At 34.4% G+C, this 14,243-nt stretch overlaps 1 long non-coding RNA gene across 1 annotated transcript; it reads right to left on the reverse strand.

Moving 5' to 3' along the window:
* Window positions 1-886: 886 nt before the first annotated feature.
* Window positions 887-9,834, reverse strand: LOC137862004 (uncharacterized). Its single transcript, XR_011099997.1, has 2 exons — window positions 9,644-9,834; window positions 887-1,926 (listed from the first exon to the last, which is right to left on the reverse strand). It is a non-coding gene; the product is annotated as an uncharacterized lncRNA (long non-coding RNA).
* Window positions 9,835-14,243: the final 4,409 nt, after the last annotated feature.

Below are 14,243 nucleotides of genomic sequence, written 5' to 3' on the forward strand. Positions count from 1 at the left end.
TGGTGCAGAACTTCCTGTGCTCTATCTTGTGGCCATTACCCGTTATCCTGTCCCTGCAAACCACTGAAAAAGAGGTTGGCCAAATCCCTCTGTCTCCCACTGCTCAGGTATTTATACACATTGATGAGATCCCCTCTCAGTCTTCTTTTCTCCAGGCTGAACAGACCCAGGTCTCTCAGCCTTTCTTCACAGGGAAGATGCTCCAGGCCCTGTATCATCTTTGCGGCCCTCCTCCGTACTCTTTCCAGGAGATCCCTGTCTTTTTTGTACCGGGGAGCCCAGAACTGCACACAGTACTCCAGGTGAGGCCTGAACAGGGCACAGTAGATGGGGAGGATCACCTCCCTTGACCTGCTGGCCACACTCCTTTTAATGCACGCCAGGATCCCATTGGCTCTCTTGGCCACGAGGGCACACTGCTGGCTCACGGTCAACCTGTCGTCCACCAGGACCCCCAGGTCCTTCTCCTCAGAGCTCCTTTCCAGCAGGTCATCCCCCAGCCTGTATTGATGCATGTGGTTGTTCCTTCCCAGGTGCAGGACTCCACACTTGCTCTTACTAAACCTCATTTGGTTTCTTCCTGCCCATCTCTCCAGCCAGTCCAGGTCTCGCTGAATGGCAGCACATTCACACCATAGCTAGTCTCATCATATCTTCTACTTAAACACCCTCAGAAGTCACAGACTTCAAGAGTGCAAGACCAGACACTTGGGCAGTTTGACCGAACACCAAGCAGAATGTTAATGAAACTGGAATCATCCAGTAAGCCAGGTCTGAACTGAATCTGACATTCTGTTCAGACAGACAACATATGCATTACCTGCTTTTTGTTCTTACTTCCAATCTGTTGGATAAATATGGAAAAGCATTTATAAACTGCACACTCTAAACAGACAAGTCTATTTTGTAATTAAACAAATCAAGCATCTCTGCAAGCTTTGCACAAGAAAAACCAAAAGACTCATCAAATCTAAATATGAGCATAGATATTCTTGCATGACTTAGAGACTTAAGAGCTGATAAACAATAGCCTAGCTAGGTCTCTGTTTCACTCACCAATTTCAATGCAAATATGCATTGGTAAGGTAAATAAAATATGATGATATACTGGAACGAATGGACTAAATTAATAAATTACTATTTCTTTCTCTGTTGTACATGAACACACCCTACCAAAAGCATTGCTCCCATTATGAATGCCAACCCTCTGGAACAGCAAAAATGTCCACATAGATGTAAGCACTATTCTCAGTTGTAGAGGACATAGCAATAGCTGTAATAGTGGAACACAGCAAAACAAGGACAGTCCTTCAGTTTTCTTCATACAATTTCACACCAACTTACAGATATTTGTAAGGGAAAACAATGGAAATGAACTACTTTGATTATTGCTAAAACTGTTAGATTTGTCTCATAATAAAGAATTTAAATACAAAGTACAGTAGGTGTAGTTCCTTCTCTATATACTCCATAAATCTGCTTCTTCAATATACAATTCAAAAAAGCCCCTAATTGCTATTGCTATCATGATAAACATTGGAAAGTTCTGCTTGACCTTTTATTAACATTTTTCTATACCAATATGGTTCTTTTGCTACAAGCACCCTAAGGAATTATGAGAAATACTTTTTTCTGTAGTTTAGCCCATGTGCACTTAATAGGCTCACAAATATAATACCATTATAAAAAAGAAAAACTGCCAACACTGCTAAAAAAATTGTCATAACACTAAATTATTATATAAATATAAAAGGAGTATGTCTGTAAAATATTCACTCAATGAACATCCCAAGGTGATGATTTTGCTATGTTGTTTTTATTCCTGGGAGATCCATAACACATTCGGATATTCCACGTGTCACCACATGAATCAGGCAGTTAATGCATGTGCTTTTAGAAGCAGAGATGTCTTCCCAATAGAATGTGCTATAAAAAAAAAAAAAAAAAAAAAAAAAAAAAAAAAAGTTGAGATTCTGCGCTGCTTTGTCTGATAGGCATAATTTAATGTCTTGCTTATAGTGCTGCATCTTAAGGAAAAATGTGTGCTGTCCTATGTAGTTATTTACAACAGATTACTAAATCTATGCAAATATGTTTCCCTGAGCTTGGTATTATATAAAAAAGGTCAACAATGTTTAAAATATTTTGAACCACATTCCCAATATATTTTGTATATAGCACTAATGTCCAATATACATATATATATCTTAATATATTTCCAGATTTTTCTATTAATTTTATCCTACTGTAGATTATTAAATAAATGCAGGGTTTTTATTGTTTTGGGGTTTTATTTGTTATTTTTAAAGACTGTAGAAATTTTCCTATCTAGCTATGGCTTTTCATTATGAACGCTAACCATACATTTGTTAATAATGCATCGGTTAAATTACTACATACTATGTTGGCATTATTTAATAAAGTAAATAATATTCAATATTCAATAGGTAGATACTCGTGAAAAAAGTTGAGAGGGGAAAAAAAGTGTTATATTCTGCTTCCTATATGATTTACTCCATAATTTCTACCATTCATTTTTTTTCTACTAACTTTTAGACAGAAGATCCCCAAGTACCATTTATCTGTCTCCTTTTGCACTGAGTATTTCTCTGTCTTTTGGGAAAATTCTAGACATTTGATTACATTTACATAGCCTTTTCTCATTTTTACCTTTATATGCACATTGTTAATGACAATTTTTTCCTGCAAATGAAATTGTACCATTGATTATTAGTTTGTGAAAACTTGTGCATCTCAGAAAACAAGAGCAGTTTTAAAGGGAGTATATTTTTTTCCTCCTTTTTTAACACAGGTTAGGGACAGTGTACACTTTCTCTACAGAAACTTGGTGTTGTATTTGAACTCAAGATTTCAAAGCTGAAACGTTCCTGTATGGGGAGGATACGTTAGATCTACTGAAATACAAGAACAATTTGTCAAGTAAATCATGTCTTTCCCAATTTTGCACACCTATGTTTTTAGTAATGTTCCACTAAACTGACATGTTGCAAGTTTCACTTAAGAAAGGTGTAGAAAATTTCAGAAGTGGATACTACCTTACTAATTTCCTATAACATTTTAGCCCTGTAATGTCATTAATCTGCTGATGATTTAATTATCTGTGTGGAGTTGGTTATTATTAGAGTGTTTTAATTTCTAATGTGTTTCAGTCATCTCTGTCAGGTTGTACCCTTCACCGGTTCACATCAGTTGCTTACTTTAATATTCCTTTCAGCAACTACTTCATTATTATCTATCCTCATTTTTCAAGTAGTAATAAGGGGTTTTGTTAATTACTTACATAGTTAAATTCTAATTACACCAAACTGGCAGAACTGTAGTTCTGAAATTCTATTCAGGGACATATTTCCCATAGAGAACAGCATGTATTTGTGCATGTGATAGTTTGTGTTTCCAAATCAAACAGTGTACCATGCAGGTAATTACTTCATCAAAACTGCATACAAAACCATGTTCAGCAGCGTAACGCAACTTAACCCTGTTTTCACTATACATATTTCCAACATTTCCAACATTGACTTCCTACTTTCTCATTAAAATACTCATTAGTACTTTCTCTGTTTCTTTCCTTGCTTTGTATGGTCTGTTATCACCTGTGGATTTGCTACATGTTCATTCACCTGAATGACAAAATAGCATGGTAATTTGGAAATGATAATATACACACGCAGCTGTGTTTAGATCTAGGATCATCCTGGTCAGTCAGCATTAGCTCCCAGTGAGCTTTTAAATGTACCAAAGTCATACAGAATATTGATAAAGAAAGCAGATGTTTAACACCATAGTCATACCAAGTAACAGCAATCAAGTATACTAACAAAAGAAAGCTCTCAAATCCTAGTACACACTCGACTTAAACAAAAACAAGAGTTTTTGTTTAAAACCACAATGGTAACAATGCAAATAATATCTACAACTGGCAGAAAGTTGTTATGAAATTGTTTCTGGGAAAATACTTCAAGTTGTGCCCATGATACTTGCCTAGAAGAATTAACAAATTTCTCCAGTAATAAGATCCTTACTCAACATTGGAAGTTAGTTTCTTAGTGTTATCCTTCAAATGTGTACATCAACATCACTGCAAAATTTTCCAAGGCTCATTGTCTCCACTTGACAAAGGTCAATATTTATTTTAAGGTAAGGGAGACCTGTGAACTACACTGCATATCTCTTCACATCATTTCCCCAATTCCAATAAAAAGAGGTATCTTTTCTATTATACTTCACACATTTTCCCCCATTGATACACAGAGAAGATACGGGAGGAAAACTGGCAACATATGATGCATTAAGAACACTTTTCAGAAAAAAACTGTACCCCAAAAAAGAACAATAGCTCCAGCAAAGCTGCTTCACCTCGAGTTTCTTTGATGTATAATACTGCAGAGGAGGTACAAAGCCATATCTTTGATATTTGGGACAACTGTTTGCTTTCTTCAATACCAAATCTCCCCTAGCTATTATGACATTTTCATACCTCTCTAGCATAAAGGAAAAAACAAGCGGTACAAAATTTGCAAAGATTCCAGAAGTCTTTTTAAACAAAGACATTCAACAAAACTAAACATTATGTTTTGTAGAGGACTTAACCAACATCACCACAAGTGATAGATTGCCATATGATAAGAAGGTACCATTTTCAGACTCCTTAAGAACTAACCTGACAAATATGAACTTCATGTCATAACAAATTAGTAAACAGCTAATCATGTAAATTTGTCAGTGAAGGTATGGTTACTAGAATCTATTTGTATATTTAAATAGTGAGTCACTTTAATATCATTCCTCAATAGTAAACTAATTTAGCCAACTAATCCTGTTTATTTCCTAAATATTGTTCATTTCTATCAGTTGGATAATTTTTTTTTCCCAGACACTTACATAACAAGCATTAAAAAGATACATTCGGCAGCTACAACTGTTAACATAACAAAGGCTATATAGAATCCAGAGGTTATTGCATTCTCCCAAAAGTGTTTAAATAATAGCCTAAAATCTGAAGAATTACTTTAATACTTCAATAAAAATAACCCAATTCAAAGCATTTTCAAGGAAACAGAGCTCCTTGCTCTAGGCTACCGAATAATGGCTGAAAGAAAGTATATAGCTTGTCACTTCTGATTAGAGAACTGTGCCTCTGTGCTTTGAATGAGAGGCATGTCTGGTAATAAGAAGTGCAGATATTAAATTTAATAAAATAATGTGGAATACAATATATATGAAACTTGACCAAGTATAGCACAAAATGTAACATACATTACCCTGCTCAGTCAACTACTGTGGCCTAACATCTAATGACAGACTTAATTTCTATTTTCCAAGGAGACTACTACAAAAATACAATTTTCAGATTATACAAGTATTTTATCAGACTACACAAAAATGTAAGCAAAATTGCTTTACATATCTACATGAATATATATCAATAGCAGACCATTGCTAGACTACAAGCTGCTCAGCCCTAGAAGTCCACAAAAAAAATATTAGGTCTTGTAAATAATTAGTTACAGAGACCCTGATGCTAATATGTCACAGCATCATATTATCCACAGTGTATTTCTTTCTTTCCAGACTTAGGGATACATTGTTTTGGGGGTTGGTTGCTTTTCTGTTCTTGCTTTTTAAAAACACTATCAGGATACAATATTTACATGTTAAATATAAATAAGTTAGCTGCTTATAATTCGAGTATTCCAACAGAAGCCATAACAGCTTTGTCTTTCAATACATTAACCTTCAGTATGTATTTTCACAATTAAATAACAAGCTCCATACAGTGCTTTCCACTCCCTTTCTAAGATAGAACTATGCCACCTGTGATATGACACATAAGGGATTTTAAAACAATTCTAAGAGCTAATCCCAGTAAACCCAGAATTAAAGTTCTTGTTTCTATATTTCACTTTCAAAATATTTAGAACTTTGACAGATGTGACATTATGTTTTCATTAAAACAGCTGATTTCAAAATGCTGCACTGTGCAAAAACACCATAAACAGTTTATGATGAACTGCCCCACTCTTAATTAAAACAATAAATCCAGTGCACAATATTTGTGCAGCCTCTGGTTTGACCTTTGCCTCTTGCTATCCACTACCAGAGCTGCTGCCTCATTCTGTGCACCAGATGTAGAAGGTTTTAAACCATGATCTGAAAGGCAGTAAAGATAAAATAAGAGAAAATGTGCCATTACTCTTTGCAGTTATGATTAATTCAGTTCATATTTTACAATCTGGTTATGGAGTAAAACTGCAGACTTTACATCAAGTATTTGCCATTCAATACACCAAATGTATAAAAATGCCTGATATTTTAGCAAATGACACAAAGCTAATTCACAAACACCACATGAAGGACAGAAACATGAATAATAAAAAAAAAGGCATTAATTAGCTATCCAACTAAAAGAACAAAGCTGTCTCTGTCAAAGCCACTTGACGGTCAGTCTTGGCAAAAAAATGTATGTTACAAAAAAAAAAAAAAAAAAAAAAAAAAAAACACTTTCCCTTATCTCTCTACCACTTGATTTTAAGCTTAAGATTAAATTAGATTAAATCTAATTTTAAGATTAGATTTAAAGATTAAGATTAAAATATCCTTGAAATCTATCTGGTATACATGAACAGAAATCAAATGTTATTAACTACTATTACTACTACTATTAACTACTACACTGTAATTATACCAAATTTCTTGTATTTTCACAGAAACAACATTGAACACAGAAACAACTCAAAGAGCTAAGTTTAGGAAATGAGCTAGGATCTGGAGTACAAGTTATTCTAGGAAGATATCTTACATAAAATAAGACTGTAAAATCATCTAAGTTGGAAAAGACCTTCAACATTGCCCATTAACTTGAACTGCCAAGTCCCACCGCTAAAGCACATCCCTTAGTGTTCCATCCACACATCTCTAAAAAAGACTCCAGGGATAGGCACTCCACTTCCCTGGGCAGAACAGAAACATGCAGTTTTCATAAAAAGAGAAACAGATAAAACATGCAGTTATTGGAGACTTCAATATTTCCGTCTTTCTGTGACTCTTCCCACCTATATTGGTGAGACTATAAAAAAAGTTCACAATGAATAAGAACTTATAAATTAAAAATTGGATTATACTTCTGAAGATGTATTTAGAGTTTTACTTGCATTATCAAAAGTCTTACAGAAGTGGTTCTAAAAAAACTATGGAAAAATAAAGACATGAATTATTAAGAGAGCCAAGAATCTCTGATTTTTTAGCCTAACTCAGGCCAATGATTCTTCCAAAGCCTTCTAGACTTGGTGATTTTCCTGCTTCCATTTCCAGATTTCTAAAGAAAAGTGGGGGAAGTTATTGTGTTTGCCCAGTCACTGAAGTTGTTAGCTGATTTCTGCAAAGCATGAAATTCTTACAGAATATCTATGATGCAGGTATGCAAAGGGAGACATTTCACAGAAGCTCCTTTGTGACATACACAGTACTATACTTCTTAACAATAGTCACCACAGAGAGAAGTATTTACACACATTTAAATTTATCTGAATTCTACTGCATAAATATGAAGCCTATCGTAAGTGCTGCAAATTCCTCTTAATTTTCTTGGGTTGCTTTGTATACACTACAGTTTAATCATGCATTGCGAGGTGAAAATTTCAGATCCTTGCTAGCTGATTGCTTCATGTGTAGTCTGAATATTGCAAATCTCAAATTCAGTGTGAAGTTTAATTGCTAAAATATGTCCACAGTTTAAGCATAATGGAATAAATGCCCACACCTGCTCAGAAAATAGTACACTTCTTAGTGTTTCCAATCATTTAAAAAAATAAAATAAAAAAAAGTCTACTCCAACAAACCCCAAACTCAAAGAAAACAGAGGACAAATATTTTCTATATTACAAAACTTAATTTTCTATGCCAGCAACATTATTATTATAGAAGGCCTGAGTCTGAGTCATAATATAAGAATGTTTGGAGTTGACCTACTTATTACTCCTCCACAATTTTCATGGAAACTTTTAAAGATAAGCAAAAAGTCTAACTTGCCATCAAGTAACTATTATTGCATCAAACAATTCTTGTGAAAACTCTCTCACAAATAGAATACGTGTTTTTTACACCAGATTTATATATTCACACACTCTATATATGTACCTTTTCCATCAGAAAAACAAAAAATTGAACTTTTTTCCTCACAAAAGTATGAAAACAGGAATACAGAGTGTTTTCTGGAATTGTTCTAACTGCTTCAGCTGCTGATCTGAGCAGTAGAACACCCTTGCAAACAATTTGGCCCAGGTGGTTTGTGATTGCTGTGCCAGTTGCAGACACTTTGTACAATGAGGTTCTGTAGCAAGCATTAAGGCTGGGTGAGGGAAGGGAAAAGCATTGGGGGAAGAGAGTGATTTGATATAAAGAATGACTGAGACTTTTAATATAAAATAAAAATCAAAAAGCCAAAAAACATCACAATCTCTTTTTAGTCCTCTACAGGAAAATCTGGTTTGGAGAAGGCTTACTGTTATTTCATCTGCAACTTTTCTTCTGTCCCTACTGACACAGCAGGATCCCATCAGCCAGCTTGGCTATACAAGTAATATCCATGTTGGAGTACCAAAACCCCTGCAATTCTTTAGCCAACAGGGAAACTGGAGCCAGAATACTGTGCAGTTGGTGGGACAACTTCCAAATAGCTAACTAATCTTTAATGCTTTCACAATACTGAAATTATTTCTTCTAGCATATCAACAACATTTCATCAACAAACATTAAAATTCCATGAGGTGACTTTTAAGATGTAATTCAATTCTAACATAGCTTTTTCAAAGCAGAAATCTTGACCCCGACTGCAGCAAACTTACCTGTCAAGTTAAAGCTTTCTAATGAACAGATGAACATGTATAAGTGATGATTGTTTGTTCTTAAATGGACACTGACATGCAATAAAATAAAATCTGCCCTTCTTCTAAATATCTATTGCAAAGAAAGGGAATACCAAAATTTCCAAAAATCAGGTGTAAGGTTATTTGAACATTAACCAACAGCATATTTTCTCTAACTTAGTTCTCAGAAACACCTAAAACGTTTTATTCAAAACACTCAAATGTTTCAGGAACTTGCAAGTTTGGGCCCATAAAAACAGGTGACATTTGACAATGTTTCAAGACACAGAAAACGAGTTTTTAGAAGTATTGGGCAAACTTAAATGAAGGGTGATGCACAGGCTGTTATAACAGTACTTGCATGCCTACAGCAGAATAGTTCATCCTTTTAGAAGAAAACATTGTGCTACAGAGTATGTCACACAGGGCATAAAATTTAAATAAGCTTTAAATAGGAATTTTGCCTGAAGATCCATTCTACTCCAGGCTCTGGTAGATGCTTTTCTGAAGAATATTTTTGATTCCATGCAAAGATTAATTTGCCTTCCTTTTCCTTCCTGAAGGAAGCAGTTGGTCAATTTTGATGAGGTTCCTGGTGTAGATAGCCTCAAAAGAAATGGCTTTGCATAACCAATTAAAGTAGCGGAGTTCTGATTCAGAAAATATACTGAATACAGAAATTAATACTGGCACATCTATGTATAGAACACAGATTAAAATAAGGAAGTAGAAAAGAAGGCAGAACCCTCCCTACCCACCTTTTCAACCAAAAAACATCTGCATGGTTTTCTCTGGTTGGATCACATTAACAGAGCATATTTGGGCAAAGACAAGTTATGCCCAGACATAAAACGACCACAACCAGCCAGCAGCAGCCCACCTGTGCAACAAATCCAGAAGCAACCAAGATCATTCCAAACTTAAAGCCACAACCACTTGAAGAGCTGAACAAAGCTACACAAAGGCTTTAAAGTAACATCAGTCTCTGAATGGTATTTCCACTAGGTCAATCAACAGTCAACCAGCTGGAAATTATAATTATAGATTCAGCATGATGTAGAACCACAAGACTACATTCTTATAACACTTTATGATCCTTTGAAAGAAAGAATGAAACACATGGAGATAAAAATTTGCAAATTCACCCTCCCAATCAAAACACTTCCTGCTTTAGAGTTACCTTTCCTATACCACAGTACTCTCAATATTTCAATAAAGAGAAATTAAATTTCATTTTGCAGAGAAAAAAAAATAATTAAAAAAAGTAGAAATTCACTTTTTTTTTTTTTTTTTTTTTTTTTTTTTAACATCAAAGGAGCCAATGAACTGCTCAGGCTTTTTTTTAAACTAAGCTTTGGCTTTTAAGAGCTGTCAGTCTTTTCAGGATTTCAGCTTACTTCAGCAGAACCTGCACATGCTTAGAACCCTAAAAAAAAATAAAAAATAAATATATAAATATTTTCTCCAAGTCATATTGCAATTAGAGATGTAGTCTGGACTGCATGGTACCTGACTTTGCTTCTAAATTGAGAAAACTTAAAATCAGTCATTCAGATTACTAAATTTAAAATAGTCATAATAACTACTTGCTGAATAACAAAGATCACAAATGTTACTTCAGTTCTTACATTCAGAAAGAGGACATCTGTTTGTCTTCAGCAGAGACATTCTGTTTGAAAAGTGCACACAATATACTATTAACATTGCCAGAAACAAATCTGTAATGAGATCGATGTTTTTAAAGTTCTCCTAGAACTAGTAAGATTTAGCATTTTACTTTAAAATAAAATTAATTTCTGTAAAAGTGTATTAACAATCATATATTAACAGGGTATTAACAAGTGTATTAACAATCATTGATGGACATTAAATGTGCCCAATAACATAACAGTTCTGAATTATATATTTCCAAAGTTCTTCTACTTTCATACTTTCTTATTTATCTTGACTCTGAATAGCAAAGATCTGAAGAACTGGAGAAGAGAAGATTATGAAAAATAAAATATATGCTTGAGTCACGCTATTCTTTAACCTTCTAACATAGATCCTGCAAGAAAACTGGGCATGTGAAGATCAGCATGTGAAAGATAGCATCCATTAAGGTTTATGCTGCAATGGCTTCAGGTTTCATGAATAAAAAATATGAGTTCAGTCAAGAAAAGTGGTTGCATAAAATTTAAAAAGAAATACAGTAATCATGCAAGGTCTAAAAAGTCCACGTTCCTTTGCACTCAGTTACTGCCATTTACCTATTATTAGAGTAAGAAAAGTATTTAATGACTATTTTTTTAATTTCAAAGCAGACATGAGAAAAAATAAGTAAAAAGGTATCTTGATGAAAATCTAAACTTTGCAGACTATTATACTCAGGTAATGGGTCTTTTCTCTCTGGAAAATGTATGTAAGGCATGGAATGGAGGAACTTAACCAATATCTTCAATGCCTTCTAGCTCAGTAAATGAAAAAGTATCTGTAGAGGTAAGAAATCTGTATTGTAAAAAAAGGACTAGGAAGAAAGAAAATTGATTTTTTTATGGCCTACATAACAGAGTATTTCTTCTGCATTCAGTGGATGAATCCCAACATCTAATCTAAACAACACTGATGTTCCCCTAAGAGCCAACAAGCGTTTCCAGTGAAAACAAGTTTACCTACTTTAATGACAATAATCCAAAATAGCATGCCTCATATACAGATGATGAGTAGTATAACTCTTTTGTTCTCCCTGCTTGATTATCAGTGTTAGCAGTATTCTGGAATGAACTGATATACACTGGGTACATCTGCATACCCATGCAAAGTCTTCAGGGCTCTAAAACATATCTACACTCAGATTAGTAGAGGTTGGTTAGTGATTAGTTGGCAGACGTAGACTGTCAATTTAAAAGCCCAGCTCTGATAAGACTATCTGAATGAGAGTAAACTCTAGATTGCACAGAGCAGCAATCACAAAACTTTGTAAATGAAACAGGTATACCTTTCTGATAATGTAATCCACTGACCATTTATCACATTTATATAACTGTAAAAAATCTTCCTTTTTAAGGCTAAGGAAAAGGAGTTCTGTTTACTAAGCTGACTAAACAAATATTGAATTTATCACTTTCCAGTGTTTTCATAACTTTTTTTTTTTTTTTTTTGATTATTTACGTTATGCACTGAAGCTACAGCAGTTCTAAATAAGACAAAAATTTTGCATTAATGTTGTGAATAAATTCTCCCTAATGAACAATCAGTACCTTTAGGGTACAAAGGAAATCCCAAATATCATGCTTGGAACTACTATATGATTTGAAATCTGTGAGCATTATTCAAGGAAAAAGCCCACATTTCATGAAGAATTGTTCTCGAGTTATACCTGAGAAAAACTTTTTTTTTTTTTTTTTTTTTTTTTTAGCAGAGGCTTTAGGATATCATTCCTAGACTAAATCAGTTGAAAAATCAGTACTACTACACATGGAAAAGCAATGATTAAAAATAAATAAATAAATAATCCTACAAAATGAGCTGTATTTCATCTTTATAAGAATGTCTTGGTAAATTCCACCACTGGGATACTGGAAGAAAGAAGAGGGATAAATCTCCATCCCATTTTTATGTCTTTCCCAGTGCCATTAAACTATTCTCCCTCTCTTTTTTTTTCCTTTTTTTTTTTTTTTAATTGTGGTATCACCACTGGGAGCAGGTGCCTTGAAGTGGAGGCACACACCAAGCCTGACCTCCCTGTGAACAGCTCTGAATACCCTGATCTTGTTATGAATATTTTTTCTTCAAGTGCAAAGCTGCAAAATGCATGAAAACTGAAGTAATTCAATTAAGTATCTATTCTGAGCTGGAAAAGACCATTTTGTTAGAACCAGCGGAGCACTAGTTTAACCCTGGTGCTCAGAATTCCCAAGCAAGTCAGCACATTAAGCCAGCTCTTCAACTTAAGAACAATTACTGTCATTTATCAGCCTGAATAGCAATAATGCACAAATCGACAGCTTTCAAGAGGCAAAGAGTGAACTAGGTGTAATGATATGCAAAGCCACAGCACTCTACATTTTGAACTGTCTTCAGCCCATCAATACATCTCCAAGTACCTACAATTTATCAGCACAAATGTGGTACCCAATGAAGGCAGGACCAAAAAGATAAATATGAACAGGGTGGAATAAAAGGTTTGAGAATGTTTGAATTTTATAATGATGAAGTACAGATCACAATCTTACAGCATTTCACATGCAGTGACCTGATCGCATCACATTTTATTCAGCAAGAGGAAACTAGGATAAGAGATAATCTTTCTTTCAGGCAGTTGTAAGCAGCTGCTCTGCTTTTTTTTCTTCTCTTTTCTTGTTTCTACTCTATATTTTCCTTTATTTCTTTTTCCACTTCCATTTCTATTTGAATCATGTACCTATGCAACAGTTATATAGTACAGTTACTTTAATTGAAATATATAATTAACAATATCATTGTTTTTATCTCAAGAAAGCACAATATATACAGAAGTCATCACTTGAGTCTCTCTACCTCATAAACCCATTTTAGCTATTGAAGGTTTAAAAGAATACATTGGAATTACTGAATAGCATATATACCAAATGGCTTTCTGCTGATGACAGGCTCAAGAATACAGTACTGATTTCATCTGTACCTAAGCTAACTGTGGGGGAAAAGGGGGGGAGAGGGGGGAGAGGTGACTTTTTTTAACATAAATAGCTCTGTTCTGAATGGAACATTTCAGCAACTAGAGCTATTGCAGCAGTTAAAGGCATTCAGCTTCCTCTTCTCATATAGGGCTTTGCAGGCAGGGACAGGCATTTGGATTACAGGTTAACGTACAAAGAGAATAAGGACATCTCTATGTTCTACCACAAGGAAAAAAAAATAGGATTGTCATTATTTCACCTGAAAGTCTGGCAGTTCAGAAACTACCTGGAACTGCTAGTTTTATGCCTTTTAATTTTCCTTACTCTCTGATTATTACAGCATGTAAACTACTATATGTAGTCCTATCCTGAGTCAAGATTCCAAAATGTTCACTTGAGTTAAACAATTGCATGGGAATGTATTTTGCACAGAGGATCTCACTGTGCAAGCTATTTTCCTGAACTATGTCCATCTTCCAAAATTTAATAATGTTATAGAAAGTACTAAGATGTTCAGATAGATGAAATGAGATATAAGGAGAACAGAAAGTGGACTTTGCCAAGATAAAACAGTTTTGTATTTAAAGGATAGAGATCAAGAGGCCTGAAGTTTATTCCTAGCTTTGCTAAGGATACTTCACGTATAATTTTGAACACATCACTAAAACCCATGCTTCCTCGGTTCCCAGAGACAGCTCTTTTTCTAAACACAGAAAATAGC

The sequence above is a fragment of the Anas acuta genome, chromosome 10, assembly GCF_963932015.1.
Source record: "Anas acuta chromosome 10, bAnaAcu1.1, whole genome shotgun sequence".
Taxonomy (NCBI): Eukaryota; Metazoa; Chordata; class Aves; order Anseriformes; family Anatidae; genus Anas; species Anas acuta.